This window comes from Hyla sarda, chromosome 4 (assembly GCF_029499605.1).
Source record: "Hyla sarda isolate aHylSar1 chromosome 4, aHylSar1.hap1, whole genome shotgun sequence".
NCBI lineage: Eukaryota > Metazoa > Chordata > Amphibia > Anura > Hylidae > Hyla > Hyla sarda.
In genome coordinates, this window is record NC_079192.1 from 395,532,443 (window position 1) to 395,545,602 (window position 13,160).

The following is a 13,160-nucleotide window of genomic DNA, read 5'->3' on the forward strand; positions in this document are numbered from 1 at the left end:
AAAAAAAAAAAACAAGCTCCGCTTATAGGGAAAAAAAAGTTTTTTGGGGACAGAGTATGATGACACAAAGATAAAGAATAAAACAATAATTTACTGTGCAAAAACAGCAAATCATATATAAAAAAAAGGACATTAAAGGTATTGCCACTACCATAGTGACCTACCGAATAAAGTTCATGTCACTTAATGTCACTGAACCCAAAAAAACAGAAAGCCAAAAAAATTGCAGAATTGCTCCTCACCCCCCCCCCCCCCCCTTGCTAAAAAAAACTGCTCCTTGAGGGGCAGTAAAAAATATCTTGTAATAATAATAGTATTACAAGCACCTCAGTTTTTACATATTAGTTTAACACACTGCTCAAAAAAATAAAGGGAACATCTAAACAACACAATGTAACCAAAATAATATAGATTGCTATGTTCCTACCTAACTCACGGATTTGAATGTATTGTAGACAATCTATAAATCTGCAACTCAATTCCTATAGAAACATGGCAATTGCTTCAAGCTACCTAGTTGTAGGGTTCATGTTACAATATTGCAAATACGCTTTGACAATGAACTCTATTCTGGCTGCTGCAAGATTTTTCTTTCTTTGTTATTTTTATTTTTCTATTTTACTGAATTGAAAATTGTCTTGATAAAACGATAAATAAACAGTTAAATAAAAAAACAACACAATGTAACTCCAAGTCAATGACACTTCTGTGAAATCCCACTGTCCACTCAGGAAGCAACACTGATTGACAATCAATTTCACATGCTGTTGTGCAAATGGAACAGACAACAGGTAGAAATTATAGGCAATTAGCAAGACACCCCCCAATAAAGGAGTGGTTCTGCAGGTGGTGACCACAAACCACTTCTCAGTTCCTATGCTTCCTGGCTGATGTTTTGGTCACTTTTGAATGCTGGCGGTGCTTTCACTCTAGTGGTAGCATGAGACGGAGTCTACAACCCACACAATTGACTCAGGTAGTGCAGCTCATCCAGGAGGGCACATCAATGCGAGCTGTGGCAAGAAGGTTTGCTGTGTCTGTCAGCGTAGTGTCCAGAGCAGGGAGGCGCTACCAGGAGACAGGCCAGTACATCAGGAGACGTGGAGGAGGCACTGCCAGGAGACAGGCCAGTACATCAGGAGACGTGGAGGAGGCTGTAGGAGGGCAACAACCCAGCAGCAGGACCGCTACCTCTGCTTTTGTGCAAGGAGGAGCAGGAGGAGCACTGCCAGAGCCCTGCAAAATGACCTCCAGCAGGCCACAAATGTGCATGTGTCCACTCAAATGGTCAGAAACAGACTCCATGAGGGTGGTATGAGGGCCCGACATCCACAGGTGAGGGTTGTGCTTACAGCCCAACACTGTGCAGGACGTTTGGCATTTGCCAGAGAACATCAAGATTGGCAAATTCGCCACTGGCGCCCTGTGCTCTTCATAGATGAAAGCAGGTTCACACTGAGCACATGTGACAGATGTGAGTCTGGAGATGCCGTGGAGAACGTTCTGCTGCCTGCAACATCCTCCAGCATGACCGATTTGGCGGTGGGTCAGTAATGGTGTGGGGTGGGATTTCTTTGGGGGGGGGGGGGGCACGCAGCCCTCCATGTGCTTGCCAGAGGTAGCCTGACTGCCATTAGGTACTGAGATGAGATCCTCAGACCCCTTTATGCTGGTGTGGTTGGCCCTGGGCTCCTCATAATGGAAGTCAATGCTAGACCTCATGTGCCTGGAGTGTGTCAGCAGTTCCTGCAAGAGGAAGGCATTGATGCTATGGACTGGCCCGACCGTTCCCCAGACCTGAATCCGATTGAGCACATCTGGGACATCATGTCTCGCTCCATCCACTACAGACTGTCCAGGAGTTGGCGGATGCTTTAGTCCAGGTCTGGGAGGACATCCCTCAGGAGACCATCCTCCACCTCATCAGGAGCATGCCCAGGCATTGTAGGGAGGTCTTACGGGCACGTGGAGGCCACACACACTACTGAGCCTCATTGTGACTTGTTTTAAGGACATTACATAAAGTTGGATCAGCCTGTAGTGTGGTTTTCCACTGTGATTTTGAGTGTGACTCCATATCCAGACCTCCATGGGTTGATACATTTGATTTCCATTGATAATTTTTGTGTGATTTGGTTGTCAGCGCATTCATCTATGTAAAGACGAAAGTATTTCATACGATTAGTTCATTCATTTAGATCTAGGATGTGTTATCTTAGTGTTCCCTTTATTTTTTTGAGCAGTGTATATTCTGTGAGATTTCAATATTGTGGACAAACATGCAGACCTACCAAGCAAACTTATTTTATTTAAAAGTCACCCTAAAATGCTATCAATAAAAATATAGCTGCTGAAAACAAGCCATGTTTTAATGTTAACCGCATTTAAAATAAATAAATAATTAAATTGCTGATTTTTTACTATCTATATTTTAAAATAATCATTTTACAGCTTTTATCCTGACTAATGAGCGTAAAAAGCTGGGACTTTCTGTTCTGTCTGTGATGAAAGGTGACTCCAGTAGATAGAGAAGACTATAGATAAAGCTCACAGCTCAGTCTCCCCCTCCCTGTGGAGTGACCTTTTTAAAGGTCACAGAGCATGACCAGAAACCTCATTTATGATAATGGTACAGCTACTGTCTATTGTTCCCTATGTCCATGTAGCCTGCTTTAAAGCATATCTCTAAATTCTGTTAAAAACAGCTCAGGCAAGATGGCTGCCCTCATAATAGTGTACAGAAAATGTAGTCCTGCGGGTAGGGAATACGTTTTAGATTTCAGGGGGCCCCCCGAGATCTCCTGTATGGAGCCCCCGCACTTCCCGGGAGCAGCACGCCACGACTCCTGTCAGAAGCAGGGGCCGCCACCCCCCCTCCATATATCTCTATGGGATAGCCGAAAATAGTCGAACGGCTCTCCCATAGAGATATATGAGAAGTGGGGATAAGTTTTTATCCATAAGATATCTCCTTTACAGAAATGACAATGATAAAATAAGAACTTTTAGTATCTGACTCTAATCAATAAAAGAAGTCCAGGCAGTACATCATTTTAAAGCCCCAAATAGCTGCAGTGCCAACTGGTTAAAGAAGGGTAATGCTTACAAAAGAATCATATTTAGTATGAAACATGAAGCCAGAGCCCCTTACAGACCGGGATGGGAAATCCAGCACTTGCTCACAGTTTTTCTCCCAAAATACACTGAATTTCTGGGTCCTTGGGGTCAGCATCTCATCAGGGACCTAGAGGAAACAGAAAAAACCTCTTGTTCATCTAGTCGTGTATTTTTTCCTAATATCATAGTACAGTGGTCCCTCAACATATGATGGTAATCCGTTCCAAACGGACCATCGTTTGTTGAAACCATCGTATGTTGAGGGATCCGTGCAATGTAAAGTATAGGACAGTGGTCTACAACCTGCGGACCTCCAGATGTTGCAAAACTACAACACCCAGCATGCCCGGACAGCCGTTGGCTGTCCGGGCATGCTGGGTGTTGTAGTTTTGCAACATCTGGAGGTCCGCATGGTTGTAGACCACTGTTAGAGGAAGTTGTACTCACCTGTCCCCGCCGATCCGGACCGTCACCGCTGCCCGGGATGTCGCCTTCCATCGCTGTCGCCAACGTGCCCGGGGTGTCCCCGACGCTCCGGCAAGGCCTCTGCATCCCCGGCATCCTCGCTCTCCGTCGCCGCCATCACGTCGCTACGCACGCCGTTCCTATTGGATGACGGGACGGCGTGCGCAGCGACGTGATGACGATGATGGAGAGCGCCGGTGATGCAGGGGATCCTGAAGAGGACGCGCCGGAGCCCCGAGGACAGGTAAGTGATCGTCAGCGGACCACACGGGGCACCGTAAACGGCTATCTGATGGCAGCTGAAGCAGTCTGCGCTGCCGGATAGCCATTTATGCGATGGCCCTGATATACAAAAGCATCGTATGTTGATGCTGCCTTCAACATGCGATGGCCTCTGAGAGGTCATTGTATGTTGAAATGATCGTATGTCGGGGCCATCGTAGGTCGAGGGGTCACTGTATAGGTATTCATTTATTACATTCACTTACTGAGGACTTACCAACCATATCTGCTGGTATTTTGTTTAAAGCTTCTATTACTCTTTCAGTGAAATAATATCTTCTTCCTGCTAACATACCTATATATGTGTTAATTTTCCCTGGAATGGGAAGTGTTAACCTTCTTGACTTCAGCACTGGGAGGATATATAAGACCTCTTCAGTTGTTGTTCTAGGTTGTTAAATAGACCTGTATTCTGACCATGTTTGCATTATGTTCACTATTTCTTTCTGTGCACATATCCTGAGTTTTAACCATGGTTATCTGTCCTGTTAGATGTATAGATTTAATCCTTCTTTGTTTTAGTACATTTGTCAGGTTTTAGTTTTCTTGTATGTTTGTTCTGCGTTTGCTTTGTGTTGCCTTAGTCTGTATTCACACTGCGTTTTGTCAGTCCTGTTTTGACCTTGTTTGATCCTGGATCTCCAAGGATAGAATCCTGTTCTGAGCCTTGTGCTAATCTGTCTATCTAGGAGTGAGGGAGTCTCGTATCTGTACCCGTGTTTGCTTGTATTTAGGATTTTTGTTTCCTCCTAGGCTAGTATCCTGTTCACACTGGGGAGTGTTCCCGCTAACTAGGAGCCTATTTGGCTTTGGTATTGATGTCCCTCCATGCTTGGAGTGAGGTGTCCAGTGTGTTCCTTGTTCTGAGTCAGGTGTGAACAGTGCTCTTGATTTTCTGACCCATTTAGTGTTCTGACATTCATTTAACCTGTTCATCCCCTGTATCTCCTGGTTTTGCCCGCTGTAAACTTATCTTCATATCTAGTCTTGTTCATATTATTCATATCTGCCCTTAATCTTTATCCCGGTTTCTGAACTGTATGTTAGTATGCTATATCCTGCCTTGTTTGCATTTACATATCTGTTTGTTGGTTCCGTTATGTTCCTGACTTGTCCCCGATATGTACAGTTCTGTTTGTTTAGTTGACTTTAACGCCAATGCACTTTAGTGCAAGGAAGGGATCGGCTCCAAGTTGACTATCCGTCATTTAGGGCTCACGTCTCCCTGCCCATCCGTTCATGACAACTTATCCATAACATGGCACCAGTCAGATGGCACCCAACCACACAGTGATTCTAGTGGGACGCTGCATATAGGAGTCCCTTACTCATCTGAGATGATAGTTCAGGAGAGGAGAAAGTGGACTACAGACTATGACATGTTTTACTGTGGACGGGAAGGAGCTGCCTGCAAAGCAGAGGAAATTCTTTTTATGAAATGCTATAAGAAAAATTGCTTTCTTTTACACCAAATTAAGTACAATTCAATAATACCTAAATTCATTTGAAGGTGTCCATAGTCTTTTAAAGTGTACCTGTCATATCACAGAAAAAAAATCATGCTTTTTATGTGGTACTAACTAGGCCACGCAAATGCTTTATATGTCTAGTTTCTGTATTTGGCTCACAAATCCCTCTCTTCTGCTGCTCAATGATTATGACACCCACTGCTCGTCCTCATTCACCATGCATTCACTCCTCCCTGAGTCTGCTGTGCTGTGCTGGGTCTCTTCGCCCAATCACTGCAGGCTGCTCTGTAACCCCCCCTCCTCTCTCTTTTCAAAAGTGCAAAAGTGTTTAACCTTGTTAATACATGTTTATGAAGACACTAACCAAATATGCATTGTAGTGTAAAAAGGAATGTATCATGAAAAAATACCCTATTACTATGTGCACAAAAAAAGAAAATCATGAAATATCACAGTTTTTATATTTGCTTCTAGAGCTGCTTTTTTTTTTTTTTTTACTGTGTAGACTGGGACAGAATGAGCAAAGTCAGCTCATTCTTATTAGGGGGCAGGCAATTCAATGACACAGAAGGAGTCAAATAATTTTGGAAACTGAATAACCTAAGTCGCTGTTTTTACATTGGCCACCAGAGCAGTCACAATAGGCTAATACTTCCTGCTTTCTATAGCTAATTTTTAGCTTTACTGTGTAGACTTGTATGGAATGAGCGGAGCCATCTCATTTTTATTATTATTAGAGGGTAGGCAATTTATTGAGAGCTCTGGAACTGCTAGAGGCCTAGAGGAATCAAGCCCTGATTGGTCGTCCCTTGGGTCATAGAAAAGAAAGCAGGCCCTAAAAAATTCTGTTGGGGCAGCAATATAATGAGGGCTCATTTAAATCCTTTTTTTATGGAGTACCCCACTGCTCACAATGCAATCACTCTTTAGGACTATATTTTTCACAGTCCCTTCTCCAATTTTACATGGTACACTAGAGATCCAGAAAATACTTTGCTACTAACAGGACCAAGCCCTAATCGTTTCTTTTACAAAACTCATTGCCACCTCCGCCCTTTCATAGGGACTATTGTGAAGTGTTACTCATATTCTATGTCTAGCAGTGTAAAAATGTAAGGAATGCGACAGTAACATTATTTTCAGAGATTGTTTCATGAAGACTTTTATATAAAGCGACGATGAGTCATATTCTATGTCCTATGCGATGATTTTTGGTAGTGTATTTTTCGCCCTATAGGACGCACCGGCGTATAAGACGCACCCAATTTATAGGTGCAAAATCTAAAAAAATAAAGATTTTGAAGCCAATAGTGGTCTTCAACCTGCGGACCTCCAGATGTTGCAAAACTACAACTCCCAGCATGCCCGGACAGCCAACGGTCCGCAGATTGAAGACCACTGCATAGGAGGTAATACTCCCGTGTCCCCGCCGCTCCGGACCCGTCACCGCTGCCCTGGATGTCGCTCCATCGCTGTCGCCGTGTCCCCGTTGCTCCAGAACGTCTCTGCTGCCGGCCGGGTATCCTCGCTTTCCATCGCCGCCATCACGTTGTTACGCACACCGACACACGTACGCGACGTGATGACGAGGAAGGAGAGCGCCGGCCATACAGGGGATCCCTGAACGGAGAAGACACCAAGGAGGTAGGTAAGGTCCCTCCCGGTGTCCTGTAAGCACTAACCCGGCTATTCAGTCGGGCTGTTCGGGACCGCCGCGGTGAGATCGCCGCAGTCCCGAACAGCCCGACTGAACAGCCGGGTTAGTGTCACTTTCCCTTCAGACGCGGCGGTCAGCTTTGATCGCCGCATCTGAAGGGTTAATACAGGGCATCACCGCGATCGGTGATGTCCTGTATTAGCCGCGGGTCCCGGCCGTTGATGGCCGCAGGGACCGCCGCGATAGGGGTGTATTCGCCGTATAAGATGCACCGACTTTTCCCCCCCAGTTTTGGGGAAGAAAAAGTGCGTCTTATACGGCGAAAAATACGGTATATATATCTGGTATGTATATGAACATTCTTCCTTTGTTAGATAAAGAGATTCATATAGGACATTAGATCAAAGGGGGCTCCAATTTCTTGTGTCTTTTTTCAGTTTCTAGGGAATTTGATCTATTTAGGATATTACTTGAAAATTGACGAAACTTTTTGGCTACTGTAACTCTCGTGGACGGGAATACTCAATTTCTTTTTAAAGAATGACATTATAATTGCCATTTCTGCCACATAATTTATATTCCACCAACACCCATAGAGTGGGTGGTGGCCCATCATGGTTTCTCCTAAGTAGTTAGGCAACAATGATTTTGCAATAAAATTACACAACCAGCTGGACACTTGATTTCTTCCTTTTGTGGTCAACCTGTTTCCAAAAACATTGGGCTGTTGTTTTCCAACTGATAGGTATCATGTTGCCAAATGCCATATTGCCATATGCCAAACACCCATGCCTGTTCCTTTCTAACATATGCAATTTGTGGTGCAGTCTTGTCGTCTTGTCTTATTTAATCTTTATTTATGGCATTGGTGAAATGAAACTTTCCAGGGTTTCGAGGAGAGTTCAAACCAGTTCTATGATGTTACGTGTGCTGCATTTCATTACTTTATCCTGCTTTAAGTCTTGTAAATGTTTTAGAACTTAGTTCTATTGGGTCATTTTGGTTTGAGGCATTGTCAATGCTCACAGCTCATTGTAGTCCACCATACTGATGGCGAAGAAAACTATAAATTGCTCGAAAATGTGCAAAATATGGTCAACTATCAACCAATATTCTGTACAACCCATTGGGTTCAACCCTCCTTCATACTGTTATACCATACATTTTAGGGTACAGTGGTATCTTTATTTATCCAGATAGAAGGGGGTCAACAGATAAGGTAGAAACTGGTCCCTTACTACGTTGTCTAATTTTGCCCCCAGGACAGAAAGGTCTGTTTTTTGTGTCCATTTGCGTTACATGGCCCACTGGTAAATTCCTGACAATGCAGATAACTAGATAGAGGAGTTATGCATATTTTTTTTAGAAAAAAAAAAGGACCCCGACCAGCTGGGGCTTTGCCCCCCTCTTCAAGGGCCCCATAGCAGCAGCATGGCCTGCCACTATGGTATGTATATCCTTGTGATCAGCTAGGATGATCTCCATCCATAATTGTTATGCTTTTGAGTGTACCTATTGAGTTGTAATTGGTGCATTTTTTAGGGTTAGAGATGGAGTTCCCACTTCTACAACCCTTATAGGAAGGAAAAATGCACAACTGGACGAATGAACCCTTTGGGCCATGGATTCAAGCTCCTCCGCTCTGTCAATGGATACAGTTAGGCCAGTGACTATATTGAAGGCCTTGTGAGGATCAAGGGAGTATATACCAGAGAAGCTGACCACGCAGCCACTATTGAAAAGAGGTTGTTTAAACCTAGTTAGTTCTATCACCTTTACTATTGGGTGGCAAGAACTTGTTGAGGACTTCTCATTCCAGAGTAACTACATTGTTACCCAGGTGAGGAATTGGCAAAAGTTTACGAAAGGAGGTGAAGAAGGGAACAAACAACAATCCCTTCTATCCTGGGTGATAAACTTGGCATCATAATGGGAGCTTATTTTACTCTTTGCCATGGGGTTCCCGCACTTCGATGTATGTCACTGGTGATGATCCCCGCTATTAAACAACTAGATATCAGTCTTGGAGGAACTTTTGGCCAAAGACAATTGTCTTATAGGGGTACTCCGCCCCTAGACATCTTATCCCCTATCCAAAGGATAGGGGATAAGATGTTTGATTGCGGGGGTTCTGTCACTGGGGAGCCCCATGATCTCGGCTGCGGCACCCCAGATATCTGGTGCACGGAGCGAACTTTGCTTCGTGCCGGATGACTGGCGATGCGGGGCTGAGGCTCGTAACGTCACGGTCATACGCTGCTCGTGACATCATGGCCACGCCCCCTCAATGCAAGTCTATGGGAGGGGGCGTGATGGCCGTCACGCCTCCTCCCATAGATTAGCATTTAGGGGGTGTGGCTGTGATGTCACAAGCCTCTGGCGCTGCACCCGAAGCTCTAAAGGAACACCTGGTGCAGCAGGGAGGCGATAAGGATAGGGGCTAAGATTTCTAGAGGTGGAGTACCCCTTTAAGGACTTCCCAGTTGTACCAGCCTTCTCCTTACAACTACCATCCACTTTGTATAATCCTTTTGTCATGAAGGATGCTGACTGTAATTCAAGACGTCTTGTGACTGTGTTAGGAAGGAATCTCTTGCTGAGTTGTGTGATTGAGGTGTTTTGCTATTTACCTCTACGGGCTACATTCATGTTGACATCTATTTTAGAGTAACGACAAGTGGTGGGTGTGTGGAAGCCCCCAAAACATTTCACTTTCCTTTCTGATAAATTCCTGTGGGTACCCACATTTTCTTTCCAGCTAGTAGCTCGTGAAGCCTGTGCTAAAAGTATCCGGGTCTAAGGTTTCTACGCCTTAATTCAAGCAGCAGATGTTTTGAAAATAGTTGTTCTATTTACGATTTCTCTGACTTGAAATAGACGTGTTTACGTATAAAGATATTAGTTCCATTCAAATGCAGCCACCAATTCAATGTCATCAGATCCTTTCAATCTGAGATCTGATGTAAAATACAATAATCAGAAAAAAATGATGATAAATAAGTTCCTGAGTCTGGCTCTTTGGTAAACTTTTTTTTCCTACTTCCTACAGATGTTGAATGACAACTCATATGACCACCATTTCTGTTACGATGAGCGTTCTGGTCCGGCTCCCTCACCGTGAGCGCTAACCTCCCTGCTCTTCTGTCCGGGCTGCGATTCGCAACGCGGGACGCGCCTGCATGCGAATCACGACCCGCTTCTCACCTGCCTCCACTTGGCCCTCTGGTTCCCGAAGCGCATGCCCCCACCTCCTAGGGTGCGCGCGCCAGCTGCCTGGATTTTAAAGGGCCAGTGCACCATTGATTGGTGCCTGGTCCCACTGCTATGTTATATAAAGCAGCTCCTCCCTTTCCTCCCTGCGGGTTCTTCAGTGCCCCTAGCCTGAGATTAAGCGTTCCCTATTGTCTGTTGCCTTGCCTGTATTTATTGACCCTTCCGCTACATTTTTGGACTACGCACCTTTGCTGCCTGCCTTGACCTTCTGCTAAGTCTGACCACGCCTCTGCCTTACCCTTCTGTACCTCGTCTTTGCCTAGCTACCTGTGTGGTAAAGTCGTATCGGGGGTAGCGACCTGGGTGTCGCCTGCCGCAGCAAGCCCATCTTGCCTTGCGGTGGGCTCTGGTGAAGACCAACGGCACTTTAGACTCCGCTCCCCATACGCAATGCGGGACGCGTCTGCATGCGAATCGCGACCCACTTCTCACCTGCCTCCACTTGGCCCTCTGGTTCCTGAAGCGCATGCCCCCACCTCCTAGGGTGCGCGCGCCAGCTGCCTGAATTTTAAAGGGCCCGTGCACCACTGATTGATGCCTGGTCCCACTGCTATGTTATATAAAGCAGCTCCTCCCGGATCTTCAGTGCCCCTAGCCTGAGATTAAGCGTTCCCTATTGTCTGTTGCCTTGCCTGAATTTATTGACCCTTCCGCTACATTTTTGGACTACGCACCTTTGTCGCCTGCCTTGACCTTCTGCTAAGTCTGACCATGCCTCTGCCTTACCCTTCTGTACCTCATCTTTGCCTAGCTATATGTGTGGTCAAGTCGTATCGGGGGTAGCGGCGGGCTCTGGTGAAGACCAACGGCACCTTAGACTCCGCTCTCCATACGGCCCATGTCATCTACCACACAGGTTAGAGGATCCACATCCATGACCGTTACAATTTCATCTACTATAGAGGTTGAATCTCATTTTTTAAGGGGTTTTTCATAGCAAATCGACCTAATTTGGCAGTGATACATCCCTACTACCAGTAGTGAGCAGAACTTATTCTTGTCTTCTTGAGTCTCGGAAGGTTGGGTGACCACTAGAGTTGAAAAAATTGACAGAAAGATTTTCCGAACCCGAATCTAATGAATTAAATGAATTTAGTCTTGTAAACGTCTTACTGAAAGTGAGACTTCTTTGGAGAATCAAAATATTTTACAAGGCTGAATGATTCAACAGTCAATTTATTGATAGATTGTGCTCTTAGTGAAGATTCGCTCAATTCTAGTGACACCAGTATTGGTCATTTTCAGGGAAAAAACTGAGAATATATTGAATTTTAATTTGGACAACTCAACAGACCCAATCACATGGCAGAATTTTTGAGCGGAATCTGATGGAAAAATTCAGCTTGGAAACTCCGTTGCTGCAGACTCCCATTGTTGCACAATTGCTGTGGAAATTCTGATTCTAAACTCTGCAGAGAGAACTGACGTCCACTAAGTGGTCCTAGCGGTCCTTGCACCAGCACAACAATACTCATTTGCATACTGTACATGGCTACATAGAGCCAGTGGGTAAAAGGATTGTGGTATGTTGTCATAACAGGTACAAGCCCAATTTCCAATGGAAGAAAATCTCTTGAACCATAGGACCACTGTTATAAATGGTATATGGAAGGTGGAGGGCCCTGATGCAGATTTTGAGTCTAGTCAGACAACTAAATACCTACATCAGATTAATGGCAATGGATCCCACCAGTTTCAGTCAAATCTGAATGTGTATAGGCATCTCCAGATTGCACACTGATGGTGCCAGCAGGTCCATACATCACATCCCAGCCCATGAATTGAAAACTGTGTAATACCTTATTTCCCCTCTGGAGGCACTGCAGGAATTTGAACACTCATTGATGACCTCCTACTTAAGCTAACCCTATTGTTCTATGATGGTCCCAGCAGATCTACACGTCACATGACAGACAATTTATTTGATGGAAAATTGCCTAAAGCCTCATTTCTCCTCTGGACGTGCTGCTGGGAAATTGAACACTGGCTGGTGGCTTCTCTACAGTATACATATGGTCAGGGGTGTGTGGGGTAGGGGTGGGGGTGGTGTGAGATTTCATTAAGCTCCAATCTTTGTTTCTATAAGTATTAAAGGGGTACTCCAGAGGGAAAAAAAATTCTTATCAACTGGTGCCACAAAGTTATAAGGATTTCTAAATTTCTTCTGTTTAGAAATCTTAAAGGGGTACTTCACTCCTTGATATCTTATCCCCTATCCAAAGGATAGGGGATAAGATGTCTGATCGAGGGGTTCCATCCGCTGGGGACCCCTGCAATCTCGGCTGCGGGCACCCCAGACATCCGGTGCACAGAGTGAACTTTGCTCTGTGCTGGATGACTGGCAATGCAGGGCGGAGGCTCGTGACGTCAAGGTCATGCCCCCTCAATGCAAGTCTACGGGAGGGGGCATGACAGCCGTCACACTCCCTCCCATAGACTTGCATTGAGTGGGCGTGGTCATGACTAGTGCTTCGGCGCTGCACCTGACGCTCTAAATGAATGTCGGGTGCAGCAGCAGCGGGACCCCCCGCGATCAGACATCTTATCCCCTATCCTTTGGATAGGGGATAAGATGTCTAGCGGCGGAGTACCCCTTTAATCCTTCTAGTCCTTATCAGATGCTGTATGCTCCTGAGGAAGTTGTGTAGTTCTTTCAAATATGACCACAGTGCTCTCTGCTGCCACCTCTGTCTGTGTCAGGAACTGTTCGGAAAGGTTTACTATGGGGATTTGCTCATTCTAAGGACAGTTCCTGACATGGACAGAGGTGGCACTGTGGTCAGACTAGAAAGAACTATACAACTTCCTCTGGAGCATACAGCAGCTGATAAGTACTGGAAGGATTACAATATTTAAACAGAAGTAATTTCCAAATCTGTATAACTTTCTAGCACCAG

General features: G+C 45.1%; 1 long non-coding RNA gene across 2 annotated transcripts in view; it reads right to left on the reverse strand.

Moving 5' to 3' along the window:
• Positions 1–13,160, reverse strand: part of LOC130267432 (uncharacterized) — a 30,423-nt gene that overhangs the window by 10,078 nt on the left and 7,185 nt on the right. The window contains exon 3 of one of the 2 annotated variants that reach the window (XR_008843190.1): positions 3,107–3,244. This is a non-coding gene — a long non-coding RNA (uncharacterized LOC130267432). Of the gene's footprint in view, positions 1–2,393; positions 3,245–13,160 lie in introns of those variants that run through there. The other variant, XR_008843189.1, reaches the window with a different exon arrangement.